This window comes from Copadichromis virginalis, linkage group LG13 (assembly GCF_057382275.1).
Source record: "Copadichromis virginalis isolate Kocher_CV1m ecotype Utaka linkage group LG13, C_Virginalis_male_GT1.1, whole genome shotgun sequence".
Classification (NCBI taxonomy): Eukaryota; Metazoa; Chordata; class Actinopteri; order Cichliformes; family Cichlidae; genus Copadichromis; species Copadichromis virginalis.
Genome location: NC_140630.1, coordinates 319,710 through 339,033, shown reverse-complemented (window position 1 = coordinate 339,033; position 19,324 = coordinate 319,710). Strand labels below are relative to the sequence as shown.

The 19,324-nt window shown below is 43.8% G+C and overlaps 1 long non-coding RNA gene across 1 annotated transcript; it reads left to right on the top strand.

Moving 5' to 3' along the window:
* The first annotated feature begins 13,466 nt into the window (after positions 1-13,466).
* LOC146694821 (uncharacterized) lies at positions 13,467-17,937 on the top strand. The gene is made up of 3 exons (XR_014923482.1): positions 13,467-13,522; positions 17,204-17,298; positions 17,406-17,937. It is a non-coding gene; the product is annotated as an uncharacterized LOC146694821 (long non-coding RNA).
* The last annotated feature ends 1,387 nt before the right edge of the window (positions 17,938-19,324 follow it).

The following is a 19,324-nucleotide window of genomic DNA, read 5'->3' as shown; positions in this document are numbered from 1 at the left end:
ATCCACAATGAGGGTTTCTTTAAATATGGCAACCCTCCCACCTCTATGTGTCATTCTTTCAACTCTAAAGAAAGAAACATGTGTTGTCAATTGACATGTGTTACAATACAGTCACAACTGATGTGAAACCAATAGACTACTTTCACAGGTTTGTAAAACTGTATTGTGACAAAGAAAGCAATCGAGTACCTGTTGTGTTGTCTGAATGCCCTGATAATGGTGGCAGTGGTGAACCTACTCAGGTTTGGACGGACTCTTAGTCCTGCTTCAGCCTTTATCATGCTATGGACGATGACACTGTCAATGACTGTTGCTTGCATCTCGTCCGTAATGATGGTGCGAGGTTGTCTTGCTCTCCCTCCTGGACCTCCTCCTCTCCCATGTTGGCCTCCTCCTCTTCCTCGTTGGCCTTCTCCTCTTCCTCCTCTCATTTGAACTCCTCTTCCTCGTTGGCCTGCTCCTCTTCCTCCTCTCATTTGAACTCCTCTTCCTCGTTGGCCTGCTCCTCTTCTTCCAGGGCCAGCTCTTCTCCCTCCTCTGCATCGAATTCCTCTTCCCCTGACTCTGCCTTCATCCATTGTGTTCAGGCATCTTCAGCATACTGTGCACTCTGAACTTGCTTTTATACATGTGGTCACAGCATTAGCAACAGGTGTCTTCAATTTTGAGTCGTTGTGTGTAATGAATGACACCAGGTGTGTTCATTGTGTTCAAATTGTGCTGACTGTGGCAAGCATGTTGCATCCTCACTGTCTGACCCATACTCCGGAACAGTAGGAGGCGGTAATGCTCTTTGTGTTTAACGGTGGTTGCCAACCGCCGTTAAACACAAAGAAGAAGAAGAAGAAGAAGCATGTTGCATCACATGAGCTTTCATTTGAGAATATGAGCAGAGTTCTTTTGCAACTTCTGTTTTAGCAAGGAAAGATGTGTTTAGATTTATGACAACGGAGGATTGTTTTCTGTGAACTGTGTCTTCATGTGACATGTGTTTATGATATTGGTAAATGATGGCTAGATTTAGTAAATGTGTTTAGACAACTGGTCATTTGGTTTAGAGTATTGGCTTTTGTGTTTTAGCATTTGAGAAAAACTGCAAGTAAGCTTTACTTTACTTTTTTACTTTACTTTTTTTTAGGCAACGAGTTTGCATAGTTTTTTTTTAGTTCTGGAAACTAAATAGGTTTTTACTCTGTACTCAAAGTGAATAAGTTGCCTTAACTTAGTCATCTTAATTAAACTTTACTAAAAATATTTTTTTTGAGGCAACGAGTTTGCATAGTTTTTTTGAGTTCTGTGAACTAATTAGATTTTACAGTTAGAATCAAAGTACATAAATAAATAGAATGGTACTGTAATTCCACTTATTGCACAGATATGAACCAGCACTAGCAGAGATGGGATGCAGCCTAAGAGGAAACCAACACCTACCATCGACTCCATTACCCAAGCATTTAAAATAATAATCCTATTGTCCTGAAGCAGAAGTGCGGCTCCCGCCTTTCTAAGTCACAAAATGCCATATATTTATCATAAATGTATCAGAAGATAACTTGGCACAAGAAAAGAATGCATGAAGAATTGAATGTGACGCACTGACAGACCATAAAATCCTTGGTGTTACAAAAACAATGCACAAACTGTGGATTTCCTCAGTGCTTGTGTTCATAATGGGGATATCCTGCTGCACCTTCTATTTAAAGATAAACTTCTACGTTGGTGACCTCTGCGATTTCCACTTTATTTGTACTTGACCTCTTAAGCAGTCTTTACACTGGATGACTGGGGAACTATGAGTGATCCAACACAAAAATGATTTCATTTACAAAGTCACCAATAAATATACAGACATATAAAAAATAATGTTTTAGAAGACTTAATGAAGTCCTTTTGTTTCCAGCAACTTGTACAACCCCACATCAGAAAAAGTTGGGATGGTATGTTAAATTAAAATCAAACTGAAAACAGCACTTTGTTAAACTATCTTTGACCTGTATTACATTGAAAAAACATACAACAGCTGCCAGGGACCTGGGTCTGGGCGACCCAAGGTCCATGAGCAGTTACGGACTCATATAATATATAATGTATGTTTGCTGCGCTGTGCTGCTGTGTTCACCATGCTTGTATGTATAGGCAAGTGAGTATGTCTGTGGTTTTGTCCCAATCCAGCGACCGCACGCTTCAGAGTATGCGCAGTTCGCGAAGTACGAGAAGTGTGGAAGTGAGAGGCTTGTGAAATGGGACGGTCTGGCCTTTGTTGCACTGCTCAGGTTGCCCAGCAACCATGATACTAACGACGAGGAACGTTTCATACAGCTTTGTTTGACAGAAATGAAGCATTTTTGTTCATTCATTTTTGTCATGACATCACTTTGATTAGTTGAGTATCTGAGGCTGAGACCACCGGACTGTAAAACATGATTGTTGGGCTTGAAGCTGGAGAACAGGCGACTGGACTGACTGGACTGGGGAGGCTAATGGCTGAGCAGAGGACTGGGTTAGTGAAGGAGACAAAGTGGCAGCCTTTGCTAGCAAACCTGGTGCTTGAGCTGGAAATAGGTTGACTAGCCTAACCAGAGATAATGCTAGGCCGTGGAAAGCTAGATCAAGAGGTGGATAAGGTGGTAGACTGACAGGTGAACAGGCTAGCTCTTCCGAGCCTCCAGAGCATGAGGACAATGGTTGGAGAACCTCAGCTGAGCGTCTAGGGGGGTCGGGTTGGATTCTGGTTGCCCCCACCCTGGGTGCTGTGACAGGCACGGGAGGTGGCTGGACACCAGTCAGCCCCACCCGAGGAACAGGAACAGGTGTGGGGGTAGACTGGGTCACAGCTGCCCTCGTCCTGGGAGCTGGCACGGGAGGGGGTGCTACAGGGACAGGCTGAGCCTTAGCTGCCTTCACCTGAGAAGGTGAAACAGGTGAAGGGGAAGGCCGAATCTGAGCCGCCCTGCTAGCAGGAAATGGCTGAGTAATGGGTGAGGAAATAATGAGTGAATGGGAGAAATTATCAGGTTTAGCGGTGATAGTGTCTTTAGCAGTGGCCTGTGATGGTGGAACAGTCTCTTCGGAGGCAGGATGGTGAGTATTACTAGGGTAGTCTAGAATATAATCACAGTAAACAGTCTTTGGTTTAGGAGAATGGTGAACAGTCTCTGACTTGCAGTGTGGAGAAAGAAAAAAGTCAGTTTCGCTCACCATCGGATGCTGCTGCTCCAAGCAGGAAGAGCGACGGTGGCGCAAGCCTTACTTCGTCGTCGTGGAAACAGCTGAGCCGCTGAGCGCGGGAGCCTCCGTTGAGCTGAGGTGGGAGGCAGAGCCGCTGTGCCAGGGCGAAGTCGGGAGGCTGGTGAGTGAAGCGGCTGGCTGGAGGGCGAGCGGCCGAAGCTTGGCCAGTGACGCCCACTCTCCGCGGCGAATGCTCCGAAGCAGGTGAGGCAGCAGGTGGAGGACCACAACATCTCTGAGGCCCACCCAGAGCCAGACGAGACCCCTCAAAAATGTGCTCCCTCTCTGAGAAGAGCTACTCTTTCCACCGGAGCTTCTCCGCCCATAGGGAGAGCGCTGCCTCCTGCCGCTCAAAAAGGTCAGAGTCCGCTGGGTCGTATGCGTGTCTTCGCGGCACGGGTCGTGTCATTCTGTCAGGGGTTGTGTGGAGGTGAGGAAGAGATTACCCAAACGCAGGACTCACGGTGCAGGGTGATGATGATTTATTGGAACGAATGGATAGACAGAGCAGGAACAAAAGGATTGACTGACTGAAAGACTGAATGGCTGGCTGAACTGAACACAGGCGGGAACGACAACATAACATCAATGACACGACAGTGAACGAGTGGAAACTGTCATGGTCCTGAGCCTGCCGACTCAGTGTTTTGTGTTTCCTTATGCTTTTGTTCATTCCGAGTATGTATTCTATTGTGATTTTCCATTTGTTAGATTTCTGTTCTTTGCCTGCCTGCTCCCACTTCTCTGTGTTCCCTCCGTCTGTCTCACACTGTCTGCTTGTGAATCTGTCTGTTTAGTTCTGTGTCTTGTCTGGTTCTGTGTCTGTGAGTTTCCTGTTTTATTGTGAAGGTCTCTGTCTGATGTGAGTGTGTTCACTTTACGTTTCCCCTGTCCCGTCAGCTCTGATTTCTCCCAGCTGTGTTGCCCTCCTGTCTCTCATCCCCTGATTACCGGTGTGTGTATTTAAGCCCTGTGTGTTCTCCTGCCTGTTGCCGGTTTGTCTGCGTTACACTGTGTTCTTCGGTGTCCTGCTCTTCGTCTGCCGCTCATCCCTTTGTCGTATGCTCCCAGGTCTGTTATTTTAGTTCTCCCAGTTTAGGTGTCTTCAGTTATTTGTCATGCCCCACTGCTTGTTTGCCACTACACCTTGTAAATAAACTTCACTAGCATTTTCATCCACTGCTTGCATCTTCGGTCCTCCTTCCTCCACACCACACGGCTCGCCTTCCCAGCCGTGACAGAAACGGAAGACTTAAATACACAGACTGAGGATGATAATGCGAGACCGGTGAGTACGCAGCTGAACATAATCTGGCTAACGACCCATGAGATGAGCTGACGCAGGAAAAACAGGAAGTGAGAACAAGTGAAAAATATACTGAACATGAATGAACAGACCCCGGAACCCAGACACTGTGGGGTCAAAGTTTGCAGAACTACAAACACAGCTGGAATCCACAGCTGTGCGTGTTCATGGAGCTGCATGTTCACCTGCTGGACGTCACTACCTGACACGTTTAACTGTCTTCAGAACATTGCAGAGGCCTTATTGACAGTGTTTGGCTCTAATATCTGTGTGAGCAGATTTTCTCTCACATGAGTCCTCAGGTAGCCTCTGAATGCTGGACACTCGGAGACCTGTGTCTCTGAGTGGGAGACCAGAGATCACATTAACATGTGTGTCTCTGTATTAACAAACATGCCATGTTGGCCCAGTTTATTTTTCTTATCATTGTTGGGAGGAGACCATAAATAGCATTTGTATTTTCTGTTGTACAGTTCATTTGCTGTTATGGATAAAAAGTCTTTTTTTGTTTCTAAATAGCTGATAACTATTTGCTGATAGCTGTCAACATCTGCGAACAAATATAATTCTGTAAAGTTGTTCTATATAGTGAGTAACTGTTCATATAGAGCGTTATTAGATTTATTGCTAATGCAGTCATATTGCACATTGACTTTTAGAAATTTTAGATGGCACACATCATCAGAAAGGTTGCCGACCCCTGCTCTAAACTCATTTGTCACCCCGGAGTTGTTCAAACAATCTCCTTATGAGGCATGTCAACTTACAAAGTGTTTTGGAATTTGATCTACCTTGGCAAGCTACTAAAACTCCTTTGTATCTTGTGTAGTTTTAATGATTAGTTTTACTGTCTGTGCATGTTCATTTACTGTGTTGCCACCATGTGTTTTTGCAACACTTCTTGCCTTCCTGATATTTGTGGAGACTGTATGACTAAAAGATCTCCAAGTGGAAAACCTATACAATCTCTGAACTCTATAACAATTGTGCTAAAGGTTGTTGCTTCAGGAAGAACCTCTGGATCCATATCATGATGTACCAGCAGACATCAGTCTGAGAGCAGACATGGCAGTCAGTGCAGTCTGACATTTGGATAAAAATGATGGTCCAGTAAACCACTTGGTGCTTTAGAGAGTTGCAGCAGTTGCTGGTTCAAGTTCCATGGTCTACTGGTTTTTCTTCATTGCTAATGTCTGGTTGAGAAGACTTTCTCAAATATGTTATCCTGTTTGACACATTCAGTTTATATCAAGGCACATGCCTCCATGACGTATTGTATTTGTAACCCAGTACTATTTTATGTCTTTATGGTACACCACAGAATGAATGTCAATATCCATTTCATCAAGTCTGCTATCTCAGTTGCCAAGACCCCTACACAAAGATGAAGGCAGGGCAGAGTATGAGATGGGTGTGAAGAAACTTTTGTCTTTGCCGTAACTAATCCCACATGGCTCTCTCCTGTTGCAGTGTTCAAACAGCAGCACGGCCTATGATTGATGCATTTGAAAAAAACTCATAACTCTCTGTGGTGTGCCTGTGTAGACAAAGAAACCGGAGCATATGGTTTTGGAATCAGGAGCTTTTCTAAGTATTCTCCAGTTTCTCCAGAGTTTCCAGTGTTCGTGTCTCAATGATGGTATTAGTTTGCCCCAGTCATACTGTTCAGTAGACAGTTTCTTCCCACTGTGACTGGCATCATAAAACCTAAGGGGTCAAACAAACTGTTAACTTCAGAAAAAATGCTTCCCTTGGTCAAAGACTTATTTACAACAAAGAAGCTGAAGTATTCTGTCTCAAGGTCCCAAATTAGATCTCATTTGAAGAAGTAATGATTCCACTCCTATATACAGTTTAACTGGGTCCACTTTGTTCTTGTTTGTGGGGCTGTTTGGGCCAGCTCCTTCAACACTTAAAATCTCTGTCCTTTTAACAGATTCAAGAAATGATATCTCCATTTTACTGATCTCTCCATTTTAGGGCTGACGGTGTTGCTGCCTATGACCAGAGATCAGCAGTAATGTGTTACAAGTAATGCGATTAATTTTTTGGAGTAACGAGTAATCTTTTTTGGAGTAACGAGTAATGTAAGGAATTACTATTGCAAAAAAGTAATTAGATGTTACTTTCCCGTAAGCACACTGCCTTACTGCATTCCTAAACTGAGATTTTGTCTGTGAGAGTGTCTCATGAGTGACAATGACATAAGCACATGCGACGTTTGTCGTAACAGACGTGTGCAGATCAATAATGGATAATATGGAGTGCGGGAGAGAGTATGACCATGCAACGCTTAGAGGGTGGAAGCACTCACTTTACTTCAAGTTTGATTCTGTAAAAAGCAGTGTTGGGTGTAACACGTTACTAAGTAACGCATTACTGTAATTAAATAACTTTTCCACTGAAAAAGTAGAGTAACTGATTACTGTTCATTTAGGTATTTTAATTACAGTTACTTACAATGTACTTGCGTTACATTGTAAAATTAAACTCGCTGAATATCATTATTTAATTTCAATAATTTATCTTCTAAAGGTAGAAGTAAACTCTGCCGCTTTAACATCGCTGTAGTGCAGCTGCGCGTCTTTCGTGCCAGTTTGCTGCACAGTCGTCGGACTCGGCTGAAGCGAGTGGCTGTTTTATGAAATGGAAATATTCCCGTCTCTTCACTTTTCTGAAACAAGCAGACACGAACATTACAGTAATATGTAAGCTAGGTGCTGGGGAGAAAAAACTATCGGCTGCTGTTAATAGCAGGAGTAATCTACTGAAGCGCCTGACACGAGAGCATAGACGAACACTTCTGAGCGATCCTTGTTCATTTCCCACGTGTGGGACTAATAAAGGTTATCTTATCTTATCATCCATGGATAACAGCGCGGCAACTCCTCCAAAACCTGATTTTACTTCAGCAGCACAGAAAGCGTCTGAAGGTGAGCTTAAAAAATGATTGCAGGCTACATTGTGGAAGAGATGCTACAGCTGCATACTGTAGAGTCTCCGGCTTTTAAAAAATGTATTTATTATTTAAAGAGTTTAATTTCTATTGTTTGTCCACTCAAGGTTTATAGGGATTTTAAAAAGTATTTAGTTAAATTACTTGAGTAATTAAGTTACTTTTCAGACACAGTAATTAGATAAGTATTTTAAATACAATATTGAGTTAAGTAATTAGTAATTAATTACTTTTTAAAAGTAACTTACCCAACACTGGTAAAAAGTGACAAAAACATTAGCGTCTGCCGTATGGGAAGAACCCCCCCCCCCCCCAAACATCTGAACGTGAAATTCACAGAGAAACCCCCGGATCCACTGACATGACTGCTGTGGGCAAACCTCCACCCGCCCCACTCCTGCTAAACAGGTGACAATAGATTTATGAATAACAGGACTCAGTGCCACTGAGTCTTTGATTTTATTTATTTCTGTTGTGTTTTACTTGCATCTATTTGAAAGAGTGAGTGCAAACACAAAAATTATTTGATTTTATATGCTGGAATATGCAAAAAAATAGGTTTAAATGTTAAACAAATTTCTGCAAATCAAAGACTGTTGAATTTTTTTTTTTTTTTCTTGATGCAATGTGCATAAAGTTAAAAGATTAAACCGAATAAAACAAGTTTTAAAAAGACTTTTTCATTTGATTCAATTTTATATGATGGATGAGCTACTTACTTTTTAAAATAAGTAATCAGTAAAATAATGGAATTACCTTTTTGAAGAAGTATTCAGTAAATGGTTACTAATTAGTTTTTTCAAGTAACTTGACCAACACTGCCTGACACAGGAAAAACTTGAGTCATTACAAGCTTGAGCCTCAGCTATTGTGGCTGGAGCTGCTTCTGCTGCTTTCTGTGATTTGAGTATGTGTAGCTCCGTATCCAGATCTGCTGTCTTTTTAAACTGATCGCCTTGTTGCTTCAGGATGTTTTCATCCTGCTTGGCAAAGGATACTTGGGCAAGGTCAGCTTCTCTCCGTGCTCTGCCAACAGCAGTAGATGACGTTGTAAGATGGCTGTAGTGTAAAGAACTACTCATTTTCATCATTTTGTCCATCATTTCTCTTACAAATCTCACTATGACTGATGAGAATGGTGTCTTTTTTCTATTCTGCTGTCAGGTAACAAGTATTTGTTAATGGATCTCTGAAAACCTGGCCCCAGCCAGCACTGAAGGAACCAAAGATTCTGGTGGTGGAGAGTAAATGGCCTGTATTTATATAGCGCTTTACTAGTCCCTAAGGACCCCAAAGCGCTTTACACATCCAGTCATCCACCAATTCACACACACATTCACACACTGGTGATGGCAGCTACATTGTAGCCACAGCCACCCTGGGGCACACTGACAGAGGCGAGGCTGCCGGACACTGGCGCCACCGGGCCCTCTGACCACCACCAGTAGGGAAGAGTAGCTGCTGATCATCTTCTACCGTTGCTCCATTGAAAGTGTGCTGACATACTGTATCTGTCTGGTTCTCCAGCTGCACCATGGCATACAAAAAGGCAATTCAGAAGTTTCATTAATATGGCCTAAAGAAATCATTGGACATCCTCTTCCCTCCCTAACTGATCTGTACAGCACTCGCTGTCTCAAAAGGGCACGCAGCATCTTACTGGACTGTACACACCCAGGACACCAGGTGTTTAAGCTGCTGCCATCTGGCAGGAGATTCAGGCTGCTGAGGTCCGGGACAAACCGACTCAAGGACAGCTTTTACAACAGGGCAATAGCCCTAATCAATGCTAAAAGCTGACCTGATTGGAGAGCAGCAAAGAGGGCTGATGCGAAGAACCGGCATTACTGGAATGTGTATGATCAGCTGGACATGCCAGAAGGGGTCAACATGGTTTATCGCCTGTCCAAAGCATGCAACTGATCCACGCAAGACATTGGCCACGTTATGCAAGTTAGGGAGCAGACAGCCAGGTCCTCAGTGACCTGACAGCCCTCCTGAAACGTTGGTCCAAATATTTTGCTGGCATTTCCAATCAGGAATTCCCACACCCGCCAATCCAAAGCCCATCCCCGGCCCAGTACCCATGATCACGACCATGGAAGTGTGGAAGGTAGAAGATGAAGAACAGAAAGGCAACGGGACCAGACAAGCTACTAGCCCCTCTGTCAAACCATCACCAAGACTCTATCTTGTTACTCTGAGATCTGCTGGTTGTTTTCCCTGCCTTGTTGCCAGTGTCCCGTTCAGTCTGATGGGCGGTGTCTCCTCTTGTGCCACCGGCCCCCTGCCAGATTCCCTGATGGGCTCTTTCTTCGCCCCTCCTGGAGTCCTTTCCAGCCACACAATGAGTGGCTTCTTCTCCTTCATCAATGCAAGCCTTTGGGCTTGCCTTCAGAGGGTCACCTTTGCAACCAAAGGCCACTTGCCAAATCACGAAAATCACAGACTCACCTGGCCTTTAGAGAGCTACTTTTATCACCGACCCTGAGAAGTTCTCTGTCGATGCTGATGGCCTCCATCCAAGCCAACTGAGGGTCTTCGTCGCCACCATTTGCACTCCAGGGGTGGGGCTGTTTTATCTTCAAGTATATTATTTCATAATGCTTCTGAGTTTGGTTCTTAGGTGTCTCTTTGTTTTGCCTATCTGTTAGTCATTTCCTGTTTTATTTTAGGGACATTTTGCCTCGTGTGCTTTGTATTCAGTTCTACTTCCCCTCTCTAATTATGTGATTAGTTTCAGCTGTCCTCCCACCTGTTGCCTCTTCCCTCTTGTGTATATATCGTCTCAGTCCTCACTTGCCCTTTGGTGTATCCTCCCTCATGCTTATGTCTCTCCTCACTGTACGTTTCCTGGAAGATGCATTTTAGTTGCCTTGTTGGGTTTTTTTTTTTTTTTTGTACTCAGTTTCGGTTAATAAAGCCACTTTTTAGTTTATGCCCCTTGACCCTGATTCTTGCATTCATGCAAGTTTATATCAGCCATATATACTTATAGTAAAATTACTTATATAGCATTTAACATACTGTTCTGCAAGTTTACTTTCATATTTTAATATACTTAAGTTTGTGAACTAACAACTATGAGGTCACACATATTAATCTTTGCGCTGTAAGATTAATAATCGCTATTACAAACATCTCAGCAGACTGATGAACAGTAGTTGGGGGATAGAAAAGCTGAGGCTTTTATATAAGTTTTGTACTCTCTGTAAATATTAACAACCTATCAAACCTATAATTGTATGGGTTAAGTTTAGTGTGAATGCTATTAGACTTGACTGTCTCTCAATAAATCATCGCCTCCTGCAGGGGTATCCAAACCAGAAATTTCAGGAACTCTGCTGCAAATAACTTCCAACCAAACGTCTCTTTGTAAAACGCTCCAGCCAAACATCTATAAATACCCTGTCCAGCCCCTGTGTTTGACGCCAAGCCTCCAAGTTTAATCAATAGTCAATTTTTGAAGTTGCAAAGTAAGCCTACATTATCCAGCGAGGTTTTACATTTGAGAAAATGAGGGGGGAAATAGTTGAAATTAGTTACTTTAACTTTGCATTTGAACTAGTTAGGTTTTTAAGCCTCTTTAAATTTCATTCATGTTTGTCTCATCTCAAACTCACCTGTGTTAGTCAGGTATTTTCTGTATGAATTTCAAAATAACTAAATATGTGGTTTCTAGAGTAGAGAGTCTTAGTGAAGGGCAGTTTAAATACAAAGGGGAACAAGTTACATGTCTTCTAACATAGCCAGTGTTCACATTACAGGGAGGGATAGCAGAAAAGATAACAGTTTCAAGTATCTGCTGTTTCTGCTGGACTACTGAGTAGCATATTCAGTGAGTCCAAAGAGATTAGGTATTTCACTTGGTTTCATTTATATCCCCCAGTCAGGCATTTGCTCTCCTAGCCTCCAGCAGCTGGTAGGGCAGACAGTGTTGCAGGGTTAGGCTGTCCCGCTTCTTTTAACACTCTCTAGCATCATCTCAAGTGTTCGGCTGCACTAACATTCCCAGGATGCCTCAAGGGACATTCCCTCTAAGCTGACATGAGAACACTAAATTTGCCAGAGGACTCACAAAGTTACTCCTACTTAAAGATGTAATGCAAAAAAAAAAAACTCCTCAGAAGTCTTACATTGATACCCCATAGCAGCAAAATGCTCCCAAGAGTTATCAAATACACTCACTGTAGGTTTTGAGGGTTCAGGTGTTTCATCACTTATCTGCGGCCCACACATGGGCCAGCGCAGGACCACCAGTGTGACTGGCCTTGTGCTGGCCCATGTGTGGGCCACCTCTGGCAAACCAGATCTGGGCCGCCAAAGCGCCGTCATTCTTTGCGGTATGTGGGCCATGTGTAAGCACCCTGTGTGGGCCAGATCTGGGCCATACCAATTTTGCTATGTGGTATGCAGCAGGACAATGTGGGTTTTTTTTTTTTTTGTTTTTTTTGTTTTTTGTGTCGATTAAAAAAATATCATAGTAAAATCATCAATCATAATCACAATCAATCATAATAATCAATTAAAAATGTCTCAGTTTGGGGTTTTGTTCAGGAGTGGAGGAAAGTTCATGTTGGAGATGTTGTTAGAGGCCTGTACTATAAAAGCATGATTTTGTCTTATCCAGGTAACTCCCACTAGGTTTTCTATACCAAGGAGGAGGTCCACTTCTTACAATCACTATGGTAATTTATGCTGCAGACCACACTGCTCTACAGCAGGTTAGGTTTCAGATTAGATCAACAGGTAGGAAATTACTTATAATTAATAATAATTAATTATAAAAAAAACTATTTTTGTTCTGTAAGCATTAAAATAAGATCCTAAAAACAGGATAGATAACCTGTATTTGCTGACCTTATATCAAATTTGTATGTAGACAAATATGTTTTAATTCTGTTTTAAGTATAATCTTTATTCTTAAACCCCACATTCCCTTCTGTCAGCTGGAACATCATGTTTTAAAGTGCAGTACAAAGTCTCTGCTGGGGGAGAGACTAAATGAAGCACAAGCTGTGACACTCAGATGTGTGTGTATTAATCTGGTGATGATGTTTCTTTTACTGGAATTGAAGCTCCTAGAACACACTAAGAATACCTTTAAAGACCACTCAAAGTAATTTTATTTTGTTCTTCAGATAAACAAAAGCAGTTTTCATGTCGTCTTTGTGAGGCTACAACACAGTATGCTTTCATGTTCAAATAATCCTCAGAACCTGCAGTTGTGTTTTTTTTTTTTTTGTTTGTTTTTTTCCAAATCAGTAATGACTGAACCGCAAATAGTGACATGTAATAAATTTAGACAGATTTCTAGAAATGAGAGCTGCTCCATCCAAAGTGGGATGCAATCTCTCCTAATAAGATCAAGGTTGTCCGCACAAAGTTTCCCGATGATCTATAAAGCCCGCATCATTTTTTTGACACCACTCAGACAGGCAAATAATGATGTATTGATCAGTGACTCGACTAGGAGCTAAGCTAATTCAATTCAATTCAAAATGTATTTGTATAGCACATTTAAAAACAGCAGAGTTGATCAAAGTGCTTCACTATGGAAGAAATATAGTATCATCAGAATTCAAGTATTTTTAGACATTGAATTTATGACACTGAATTTTTATCCTCCAAATTTCCCTGCAAAAATATTCACCTGCAAAAATTCACCTGCAAAAGTGATGAACTTTAATGACCCAAGCCAGAGCAATCAGCACCAGATCGAGTCGAGTGGCTCTCAGCCAATTAAATTACGCTGTTTGATCACATGACACCGTTAGCCAGCAGTGTGTCTCCTAAAAGAGAGCTGTTTAAAGGTGAGTGATTAAGTTTTTCTCCTAAATAGAGATCATTACAGAACGCCTAGTCCTACTTAAAATCCCATTTATTATTTTTTTTTTTTTATCATCTACTCGAACTAAGGAAAACGTTTGACTAACTCAAAGACAATTTCCACGCCTCCCCTGCCTGACTGCAGAGGCAGTTTCGAATTTAGGAGCAGCAAGATGGCAGCGGCAAACCCTGGCGGCTCTCCGGTGAGTGTATATATATTTTTTTATCTTCAAGTTTGTCTTTTGAAACCTTAATTTTATTTAAATCCGTTGCTCACGTATAAAGTACACAGACGGGGTCTTTGCTCAACTCGTCTGAGGCGTGTCTCACTAAGCGCTACATGCTAGCATCCTGCTAACCGAGCTACCCTTTACATGCTGTGCTTTAGAAAATGGGATACTCGTTAAAAAAAATACTCCGCAGATATTGATAGATAGACGAACACTGCAAATATAATGTTGGAAACGAGAACGGCCTTTGGTGAAGGGGTAAAATACACCATGAATAGAGCCATAGAGTGAATGGCTGCCATGGTTGCAGAACAGCCTGATTTAATGACAAGAATGGGGAAGAGTGAGGTGAAGTGAACCACAGCCACAAAACACGGTCAGACAAGGCGGCAAAAGGGCAGTGATCTGTCCGTCAGTATGAAGTTGGTGTGTGCTTTGGTGAACAAAAACTCCAGACTGGTAGCAGGAAGATGGGAGACTCGTGTTTCACTGGAATAGTGGTGAATTAAAACATCCTTTGTTGGGGACATTTCGGTGTAAATGCATCCATACAGGCAAGACAGAGGCAGACTAGACAGTGAAGAAAACAAGGCAAACATTAGAAATATAAAAACGGAAATATAGGATGAGTCGGGGATGAGTTCCTGCCCCAAGTGGAGGAGTTCAAGTATCTCGGGGTCTTGTTCGCGAGTGATGGGAGAAGGGAGCCGGAGATCGACAGACGGATTGGGGCTGCAGCTGCAGTAATGCGGACGCTGCACCGGTCCGTCGTGGTGAAGAGGGAGCTGAGTGTAAAAGCGGAGCTCTCAATTTACCGGTCGATCTACGTCCCTACCCTCACCTATGGCCACGAGCTGTGGGTAGTGACCGAAAGAACGAGATCGCGGATACAAGCGGCGGAAATGAGCTTCCTCTGAAGGGTGGCTGGCCTCTCCCTTAGAGATAGGGTGAGAAGTTCGGCCATCCGGGAGGGGCTCAGAGTAGAGCAGCTGCTGCTCCACATCGAAAGGAGCCAGCTGAGGTGGTTCGGGCATCTGACAAGGATGCCCCCTGGGCGCCTCCTGGGTGAGGTGTTCCAGGCATGTCCCACCGGGAGGAGGCCCCGGGGCAGACCCAGGACACGCTGGAGAGATTATATCTCTCGGCTGGCCTGGGAACGCCTTGGTATTCCCCCGGATAAGCTGGAGGAGGTGGCTGGGGAGAGGGAGGTCTGGGCCTCTTTGCTTAGGCTGCTGCCCCCGCGACCCGGCCTCGGATAAAGCGGATGAAGATGGATGGATGGAAATATAGGATTAATATAACATACAATTAGGGAAAATGTAAGGAACACAATGTAAATGATATTGTAAAGTCATTAAAACGGCATACTCTGATTAAAAGAAACGCATAATTGGGTAGGATAATAACAATAATAATGTTAAAAAACATGTACAAGATGGGTATGTATACTTGTATTTTTTTTTTTTTTTTTTTTTTTTTTTAATAGGACAGGGGGAAAGAATGAAAGAAAGAGGGGGAGAGGAAGAAAGAAAACCAAAGGGGAGAATAGACGGTGAGAAGGGGGGGAAGAGAGAAAAAAAAACAAACAAAAAAAAAAAAAACTCCTGGGTCACCTGTATGGAGAGAAAGAAAAACAAAAAAAACAGGGGAGACAGCAAACAACAAAGAGCAACATAATAATAAAATAAAAAAGCACCATCACAATAAACTAGCTAGTCATAGATATCAATAGTTACTAAATAGTAAACGATATTGTGCAGCACGCAAGATAGACAGCGCACAGTGTGCTTTGAGGCAGCAGCCAAGAAAGCTGTAGTCCGCATCTGTGAATACCCGTGTGTACACCTGTGTGCATACCTGTGTGGATCAGCATGCTTGCATTCCAAAGGTTTCTCCATGTAATGATCTGCTAGAGAGTGTGGGGAGCCACAGCCCTGTCCTCTATGGTATCAAGCAGGTATGGAGGAGATCAAAACTCCAGACATCCAGAGGCCCCCAGAACACAAGAGACCAAGGAAGACCCACAGAGGGGCAGCCGCGCCACTGTCCCAGTAAGAGCTAAGGAGAGTCCCAGATGAGAGCTCATTCAGCAGCCGCGGAGCAGAAGCCAGGGGGAGTTGCAGTGACGCGCCCGTGAGCTCCGCCGGCAGCCAGCTGTGCCTGAGTGACCGAGCCCCAGGCCCAGAGGCCGGGGGCACCCCACCTCCAAAGTGGCCCGAGCGAGCCCCAGGCTCCAGGCCCCGATAAGCGGCCGCCAAGGAGTGAGCCGGTGTGTACCCGGACGCCCACCCCCAGATACAAAGAACCACCAACGCACCGATACCTGAGGGAGTCCGCCACTGGCAGGGGAAGTGGTGGTGGGTGGAGATAGGCCTCCAAACCTTGGAGGGCCCGAGATGTCCCCAGAGAGGTGGCGTCTGATACCCAACCTGACATATAGACACAGACATACAGGCACACACAGACACAAACATCCATTCCCACCCTCATGCTCTCATATGTACTTCACACTCAACCGACGTGGAGACAGACATAAAGAGACGATCACACTCCCCAAGCGTACTCTACTAACCGGGTCTAGGTACCCTTGCCCCTGGAGGGGGGAACTGCACCCAGACCCAGGTGGTGTTACCCTTTTCCCTGCGGTGGGGAGAGGCAGACCGCCCCGACTCCGCAGCAGCAGGGAGGCCCCAGACCGCAGTCGGACGGCCCACTCCTCCTCCTAGCCCCCCCGCTCCAGTAGGCCGCAGAGAATGGGGGTGAGAGAAGACTCCAAGCCTCCCTCCACCCGCTCATTGTAGTGTTGATGCATGTGTGTTCTAAGGTGCAATTAAAACCCAGGAGGGCATGGAGCTACCTGCCAGAGAGCAGCAGGTAAGCGCATAGTCCCTCCTGCTAGCCCTCAATGTCTACATGTATTTAAAATTGAGAGGTGGGCAACGACGCCAGGGGTGAGGCGTACACCCTGATGGTACTTTGGACTCCGTGATTGTGCCCACCCCCAAGATCCTATATGTATGTGTAATGAGGGTGTGAGTAATGTGAATGTCTAAGTTGTGGGATAAAATTGAGGCAGAGGCAGCCAGAAGGGGACAGAGGGGGGGGGGGGGGGTAGCCTCCTCTGCATCCTGGTGACATACCCCTACTCCAAGGCCCTGCATGTGTGGGTGGTTGTGGTGGAGCAGGAGGAGGGAGGCAGCTGGAGATGGGGAGGGAAGGAAGGGAGGGGCAGGTGACCCCTCCCTGGGGCCAGCTCCCCCGCTGACCCCAGTAGGCACTCCCACACTCCGCGACCCGCCAGGGAAAGGGGGCCCAGGCCCATCCAGACCGGGGCCCAGCGCAGCAGCGCCCCCCGGCCCCACAGAGCCCGGGACAGTCCACCCAACCCCACCACAGAGAAAACTGCACCCACCCCACCATCCACTCGTCTTCCAGACTACATGAGACAATAGACGCCCAGGCTGAGGGTATGTATACTTGTAGCCAGAATACTATAAAGTTGTAGCATGCCAGACCATCTTGATTGAATGTAACTTCGCTCCACACAAGTTTTATGGTAGACATATTCATATTGGTATCTAATAAATGATTAATTCTTAGATTTTATCGAACGTTAATTTATAAATTGTTTCTGTCTTTATGTGTTTGTTTCAGATTATGCAAGATGAAATTATTCAGTCAGCAAGACACTTGCTGCAGTTGCTGACATCATCCAACTGAACTGCTGCTGTGATGAATCAGAATACAAGGTTTACTTTAGCAAGACTTATGAGTTAATGCTACATTTAACTAAATTGTTATATATTTTGTGTCCAATATTGTCTCCATATGATTTTGTTTTTGCAACATCTTGCAGAGAACAGAGTCAAGGTACCAGCTTGGTCAACCCTAAAAGACCATCTGTTCAATGACCAGGTGAAAAAGTCATAAACTAAACACTCTGCATGAGCATGGAATTTAGGATGCAACTTTATATCTTACCTGCTCTACACTCAGGGCTTGAATTACAACAACAGTCAATCACATAAAAAAATATACTTTTGGTAGTTCTGTGTCTGTCTCTCTCCTCCAAACCCAGATGGCTGCTGGTACTGAACCGGGTTCTGCTGGAGGTTTCTTCTTGTTAAAGGGGAGTTTTTCCTCTGCACTGTCACTTCATGCTGCTCAGTGTGAGGGATTGTTGAGGTTGAGTCCATATGTCCTGCGAACAACTGCTGGGCAATGACACCATGCAATCTTCTGGGATTCCTTGGATAGAAAACCTGTGAACTGCACTTGTCCTTGGTCTTCACAGCTCACCTTTTTACTGTTTATTGAATCAAAATTCTCCAGTGACATGGATTCTACATTGTAACTGATGTGATGTTCTATAAAGTGGTTTTAATAAAAAAAAAAAAGAAGGCAAAAATTAGTTTGTTTCTTTATTCAATTTTTGAACAGTGATACTCATTCAGTAAATGCAAATTATTTACATGGCAGTGCACTATAGGCATAAATCTAGACCCCTAGATAAAACATGATGGCATTATAGCAGTGACAACTCCTCCACAGTAGCAGGTGGGATTTCTTTTTTGAGGACGGCTCCTTTTACCTGTCACTACAGATGGTCTGTTTATGTTTTGATCAAGAGCCTTTTTTGGGCAGCTGAAGAGGAGAAGTCTATCTTATGGCCAACCTCTGACTGTATCTTGGTCACATTACCCAGCAAAACCCAGTATGCAGGTTCACCTGTAACAGTCCTTGTGCCACAGATCAACACTGTTGCTTCTACATTAAACAGAAGAGCAGTGACGTGGGTGCAGGTCTCCATGACTCCGGCCTTACAGCTGGAGTGGGCGGCTTCAACCTTCCCTGTGATGCTCACAATGACCCATGGCTGCAATGCTGGTTCATTCAGTCTTTGAGAGTGCAGTACCTGAAACACACACACAAAGTTCTTGTCTTTAAATGAACTATGAGCCAAGGCTGACATAAATGTTTTATCTACTTAATCATTAATGTAACAGTGTTTAGAAAGTTAGCACATACATGTAATTTTTCATTTCTTTATGTGTCCATCTATAGAACGCTGCATGTTATTGTGTAAATCTGCCTGTTCTGTCAGAAACCTGCCTGCAGAAAATGAACCTAAAGGATGTAATCACTTTCAAGATGGAGAAAGCATAAAGTGACAATTATGAATCACTTAATATGATAAGGAGATTCTGCAGGTCATTAATCAATGTATAAAATTAAAATAAAATGCATTTTTAGTGACACAAGATACAAATATGGAAGCAAGATGTATAATCGCTCAGTTTGGGGAAATTGTGGGTAGCCTGCAAGAGCCTCAACTTCTCCATACCCACAATGTGCAACAAATGGGCACAGCTGATCTTCAACAGTGGAACATCGGCCAGTTACTTCCAACTTTAACGCAGCTTGTAGTCTTGGAGAGCAGCACACCAAAACTGCATGCACAACTTCTGCTAACAGTGGAAACGGATTAAGAAATCCATGCAAACAGATTCATAAACCGAAAGAATATTATTTTACAGGATTAATGATCATATCAGCCGCTGGCTGATCACAAACCCTGAGGGTGTATACGAGAAGCAGAAGAAGCAGAGGGAATATCCCGTTTAAGTTTAGATAGTATTTGTAAAGATATTGACCATATCCTTTTCTGAAAGTGTGGATATAATGGATGGGGTAAGGTACTGACATGCTACAACTTTATAGTTGTTAAATTCAGGCTACAAGTATACATACCCATCTTGTACATGTTTTTTTTTT